Source organism: Loxodonta africana, chromosome 22, assembly GCF_030014295.1.
Source record: "Loxodonta africana isolate mLoxAfr1 chromosome 22, mLoxAfr1.hap2, whole genome shotgun sequence".
NCBI lineage: Eukaryota > Metazoa > Chordata > Mammalia > Proboscidea > Elephantidae > Loxodonta > Loxodonta africana.
In genome coordinates this window covers 3,644,933-3,651,752 of record NC_087363.1, presented here as the reverse complement: position 1 = coordinate 3,651,752, position 6,820 = coordinate 3,644,933, and the positions used below count along the sequence as shown (strand labels likewise).

At 37.0% G+C, this 6,820-nt stretch overlaps 1 pseudogene; it reads right to left on the bottom strand.

Moving 5' to 3' along the window:
• Positions 1-1,387: 1,387 nt before the first annotated feature.
• Positions 1,388-2,725, bottom strand: LOC100670497 (olfactory receptor 5D13-like; annotated as a pseudogene).
• Between the last annotated feature and the right edge of the window lie 4,095 nt (positions 2,726-6,820).

Here is a 6,820-nt window from a genome sequence, read left to right as displayed (position 1 = left end):
ATCTTGGTGGCATAGTGGTTAATAGTTTGGCTGCTAACCAAAAGGTCAGCAGTTCGATTCCACCAGGTGCTCCTTGGAAACCCTATGGAGCAGTTATACCCTGTCCTATAGGGTCGCTATGAGTCAGAATTGACTTGACTGGCAACGGGGTTTTTTTTGGTATATTTAATAGGTTTAACTCGTTCATCCATTAAGTCAACATATGTTTTAATATCTTATCATGCTGATTATTTTACATTTGCCTCTACATGTCCATTTTCTGCTTTTCTGTCTCCTTCAGTGTGTTCCTTTGCTCTGATATGTATGATATCAGAAGGTTGATATCAATTTTTAAGGTTCTATGTCTTTAGCAGCCGGTATTCTTTCTAAAATGATGTTACTAAGAAGCTATTGGTGTTAGGAAGGAGAGAGTTTGACACATTAGACTGTGAGGTTCGTAATTATGATTTTTAATTTTTGTTCCCTTGGTTACCCATCAGGACCGTCACATAAAAATCAACATTTTGTCTTCACACTCAGTGATATCATATTTACCATCACTTCCTGTACAATAACAAACATATATATACGGCCTTGGTGAAAAAGGAATAAAGAACTTGGTTGAAGTTTAGGGATAGTGCCTCCAGGCTCTTATTGCTAATTCTCCTATATGCAGCATACCCCTAGTCAGTTATAATTTTTCAGAATTTCTCTGTAACTATGCCACCCATATTGCTTAAGTTGGATTGAAGAATGTTTTTTTGTTTTTTGTGTTTTAATCATTCACAATGTCAATATGCGAATCAAGGAATTTGAGTTTTACAGTTTGATGTTTACTTATTGTATTAGTTTCTTAAAAAAAAAAAAAAATTAGGACTGCCAAAAGAAATCACCACAAGCTTCGTAGCTTAAAACAACAGAAATTTATTTGTTTGCAGTTCTGGAAGCCAAATGTTTGAATTCATGGTACTGGCAGGGACATGCTCTCTTTGAAGGCACCAGGAGAAAATTCTTCCTTGACTCTTCCAGCTTCCGATGGTTCCTTGTGTTCCTGGGCTTGTAGCAGCATAACTCCAAGTTCTGCCCCCATCTCCATATGGCCTTCTTCCCTATGTGACTGTGTCCTTGGCTACTTCTCATAATGAGATTCTCACTGGATTTATGGCCCAGCCTAAGAGAATATGAAGGATTCCTGGTGGCGCTGCAGTTAAGAACACGGCCCAAAGGTTGGCAGTTTGAATGCACCAGCTGCTCTACAGGACAAAGATGTAGCAGTCTGCTTTCATAAGGATTGCAGCCTTGGAATTCCTATGGTGCAGTTCTACTCTGTCCTATAGTGTTGGTATGAATGGGAATTGATTCCATGGCAATCAGTTTTCATTTTAAGGAGGTATGATTGTATTTTTAATCTTTAGCTTAACTATGTCTTCAAAGACCCTATTTCCAAAAAGGTCATATTCTGAAGTTCTAAGTGGGTATGAGTATTTTGGGGGGAGACACTATTCAATCCACTACACTTGATTCACTTCACATACGATTCAAAACTATTTTGCTAAAGATTCAAGTAACTGGAAATCAAATTATCAGATAACTGGTGTATTGTAATAGATGTAAAATTTAGATGGGTATATTGACTAGATAATTTGAATTAGCATCTCTTCTAGAGACACTGAACAATATTCAACATCATAAAGCAAATTCTTTCCATAAATAAATAAATCTTCAAGAGTGTATTGTGTGGTTCATTAACTTTCTGACAGTCTCCTTCACATCTTTGTTCCTGAGACTGTAGATCAGGGCGTTCAGCATGGGGATGACCACTGTGTAAAGCACAGATCCTACTTTGACGATGAGCCATGAGATTTTGGAATGGGGTACACAATAGAGGAACAGGACAGTCCCATGGAAAATGGTGATGGCGGTCAAGTGGGAGGCACAGGTGGAGAAGGCTTTTCGGCACCCCCCCATCAGAAGGCATTTTTATGACAGTAATGAAAATGAAAATATAAGTAGTGAGGATGATCATCAGGCTGCTCACCTCATTGAACATGGCAATGACAAAACAAAGCACCTGGCTGATATAAGGATCAGAGCACGAGACAGAAACAATGACAGAGTGCTCACAGACAAAGTTATTTATGATAGTAGAACCACAGAAGGATAACGCCAGAAGAAAATAAGTAAGTGTCAGGGAAGCAACTATACCCCATGCATAGGGCCCGGCCACTAATGATGCACAGATCTTTGAGGACATGACAACGGTGTAAAGCAGGGGGTTACAAACTGCCACAAAACGGTCATAGGCCATAACTGCCAATATGAATGTTTCTGTAATTGCAAATATACAAGCCAAGAAGAACTGCATGAGGCACCCTGTGAAGGAGATGGTTCCGTCTCCCACAACCAAGTTTTCTAATAGTTTGGGTGTAACTATACTGGAGTAACAGAAATCAACAAAAGACAAGTGACTGAGGAAAAAGTACATGGGGGTGTGGAGTTTGGGGTTGATCCTGATGATAACAATCATGCCCAGGTTCCCCACCGCAGTGACCATGTAGATGGCCAGGAACACCGTGAAGAGGGGCACCTGGAGGTCTGGGTATTCTGAGAAGCCCAAGAGGGTGAATGTGGCTTCAGTACTCTGATTTACTTCAGTTAACGCTATGATTGTTGCTAGAGAAATTCTGAAGTAAAGATAATAAAAATTAGTAACAATATTAATGATAATAACATACTTATATAACATTTACCATTTCAAATATTGAGCTAAAACATTAAAATGTATTAATTAATTAATTTACATCTCCAAGTAACACTATAAACTATAAAGCAGGTAGCCCCATAATTTCCTTAAGAAAACTGATGTATATGTAAGTGAAGGAGCTTGTTTGAGATTACACAGTATAGTCAGTGATGAGCTGGATTTTGAACCCAGGAAATTGTTCTTGAGTGACAGAACTTAAGTAGTTTTCTTCAGGATAGCAGTTTCAGAAAACATGTGCATTTCACCATTCTGTCATTCTAAAAGTTCATGTTTATTAATAGCACTAAGAAAACAAAGAATGTAAATTTAGCGCTAAAGGAAAAATTATAAAGGTAAGATCAGGAGAGGTAGGAGACATAAGACCACCATCATTAGAATACTGAGACTGAGAATCATGAGAGATAGCCTGGCTCAGGAAAACGGCATTTGTAAATGCCCACAATATTGTTTGAATTTTGCAAAAAATACATGGGTGTTTAAGGGGATATGCAGATTGCATATTGCTGTCGAGTCCTATTCATAGTGACCCTAAAGGACATAGTAGAAAGGCTGGCACAGGTTTTCCAAGGCTGTAATCTTTAAGGAAACAAACTGTCCTATCTCTTCCTGCTGTTAGGTTTGTGAGTTCGAAACACTCACTTCTCAGTTAGCACCCAAGCACTTAGCCACTGCTTCACCAGACCTGCTTAAAGGAGACATAACCTTGTATATCTACAAGTTATTCTTTGATTCTTTCCTGAATGTACAATTACTTTAGGGTCCTAAAATTAATGTAACACCCTGGTAAAAACAATGAGCTTACATTTTTTTTGACATATTGCTCTTTTAGTCCTGTGTTTTCATTCTCATTTTAGTCCTTTCTTATTTAGTCATCTGATGCCCTTCGAATACTCATGTAGTCCACTTCATCATTATTTTTAACTCTTCATTATTTATATATTTTTATTTTTAACTGACAAAAATACCGGGAATATGATCTCATTCAATGCTCATACCCAAACCCAAACCAAACCCAGTGCTGTCGAGTCGATTCCGACTCATAGAGACCTATAGGACAGAGTAGAACTGCCACATGGACTTTCCAAGGAGTGCCTGGTGGATTCCAACTGCCTACCCTTTGGTTAGCAGCCATAGCACTTAACCACTACGCCACCAGGTTTACCTCAAAGCTTATAGATTCCGTGAATCAGAGGGGAAGTTACAATGTATTTCCCCATATTTTCCAGAGCACGTTTACCAATAGTTACATGCTCATTGCCAACCAGTCCATTCCGACTCACAGGAATACTACTTTTTTAGTTATTTTTCAGGGGTTTGGACTAAAGCTATATTTGTGATAATCTTTTTTTAGGCAATCTTTGTATGTGTTATTTTGAAAGAAAATGAAGTATCTTGTAACCGCAGTTTATAATCAAAATATAGAATAGGCCAAAAAAAAAAAAAAAAAAAAAAAGTAACCAAGAAGAAACACACTTCTGAAATTTCCAGATTAATAAAAGATTCTTAATGTGAATTCCATAAATGAAGACAGCATGCCAGCGTTTTTGCATTGCTCAAGGTTGAAAGGGATTATTATATCCTTTAGAGTTAAAAGATTATTTCTGACTCAAAAAAGAAAAAAAATGTATTCCTATATGAGGAAGAGGAATAGGCTGGAGATTGACAAAGAGCCCCTGAGTCAGCATAATGGAAAAAGGATGGGCTTTGGAAAAAAATTAATTTCAGGTTCAGAATTGCCATCAGCTATGTGATCTTTTATGAATTACTCAAATTTTCTGAGCCTCGGTTTCTTTACCAGTAATATTAAAAAAAAAAAAAAAGATAAAATAATCCATAGCTCATAAGAGTGAGAGTATTAAATCGGAAAATGGTGGTAAATACTTAACTCAGTGTAATAATTGTGGAATTCAATAAATCTAGTCTCCCCACTTTCTCATTTTTTAATTTTTAGTGTTGTTATGAACTGATTTGATTTTTAAACTTTTATATTATTATAAAACTGATTAGAAATAGAGGAAAGGTCAAAGTTTCTAGCAATAGACATGAGGGTACAATGTGGACTTTTGGCCTCTTTAGTCTTAAGTCACCAATTCCTACCCTTCAATACATTTTCCCTACTCTCCCCTTTGATGTCATATCACCATCTGGCTCTCTCTGGTCCTCCTTTTCTCATCTCAGGTTGGTTCCTACAGCAGGGATATCAAACGTCAACCACTCATCTGATGCACTGTGGTAGCTGATGCACAGTCCAACTTTCTGTGGTGATCTTACCCAACAATGTGACATCATCAGTTTCTCTGGCCCTGGATTACTGTGGTTATTATGACAGTCTATGGTTCGGAAGACCTCACTTGTTCCTTACTACCCATCACAACAAATCTGACTTTCTCTGCTCTATTTACCTAAAGCCTTACTCTAGCTATTCCCCACTATTCGTCCATCTGCAGTCATACCGATAGTCTCAGGCCCTCATCAACAACACATACTCATGCATTCATTTGCTTATTTTATTATTCTTTTTACTTTGAATAGTCTCTTTTCTGGTCTACTACTGCAGCATTTGTAACAGATAAAACATTATATCAAAATGAATAGCACAAGGAAACGTTCTCTCTTTAATCCAGAAATATTTTCCACGTTCTCTACATACCTCCAGACATTACCTTTAGGAATGCAAAATTTTATGATATATTATGTTCATGATTCTTTTATGCACAGTATTATTTTCTTTACAATATAGTGAGGTTTTGAGAACATATCCACATTTTGATTTTTTTGGTTTTAACTATATTTTCAGTGTGCTTGTATTATGTCAGGCATATGGTGGATAGTTTCAAAGCAGAATTCAGAATGACACCCCAGGGAAAGAGGAAGGAAGTAGAGCTTAGCAACCTGAACCTGCAGGTACATGGACCTGGTAGATAATATGGCATTTAGAATAACACAGAGAGTTCTTTGTTTCAAAGGTTGCAGAACCTCAAAGCCCCCCATGCACTTCTGAAAGATAACACAGGATACATCACACAACCTGAAGACAGTTCATCTGAAGATCCAGGTCCTATTACTAATACTCTGCAGGACAGCTCCCACTCAGAATTCAAGCATTCTTAAAAATATTAAGTAGGTAAATACAGCAGGAGTCCACGATAGATTTCAATGAATTTTCCAGGAATATGATTTTCCTTTCTTAATACCCAGAAAAACTTAAGAGAGCACAGAAAAAGAGAGAGAGAGGATTAGAATCTAACCTCTGTGAACAAAATGTAAGGCTTACGTATGCTTCCAGAGCCTTGGGAATTTAGACACTAGAGAATATTTACTGAAATGTTTATTTTCAGAACATAAACCCATCAATTAGATGAAATACTCTCCCATGAGCCATTCTGGAAGAATATAATTTCCTCGAAATCACTGGAAACAATGCCGCATCAAAAGTGCTTCATGAATTTCTTTAAAAAAATCAATTAAATAAAATATGCCAGTTGACTTAGAATACATGGTAACTACAGTAAAACACAAAAGAAAATAAAAATCAGCTGAAATACAACAATTCAGATAACTGATGTTGATGTTTGTTGAGTGACTTTTCTGTGTGTGTGTGTGTGTTTGTATGTATGTTGGGATGTAGAGACAAAGGAAACTGCATTCTAGCTTTTCAATTTAACATCAAATAATCATCATTATCCTTGTAAACCCTTGATCCACTCAATTGAAATTAATTTGTGTCTCTTCAAAACATGGGCTTACATTTTCCAAGATTATAGTGGTATAATGGAATCATAAAATCTCTTGATGTCCATACCTTCTTACATTTCAAAAAAAAAAAAGTAGCTTAATTAATTCTGTTGTTGTTGTTAGTTGCCCTCAATTTGCTTCTGGCTCATAGTGAACAGAAAAAAATGTTGCTTTGTCCTCTGCTGTGCTCACAATAATAGGTATGTTTGAGCCCATTGTTGCAGACACTGTGTCAATCCATCTCATTGAGGGTCTCTCTCTTTTTTTTGCTGACCCTCTATTTTACCAAGCATGATGTCATTCTCCGGGGATCTGTCCCTCTTGTAAGTGAGACAAAGTCTC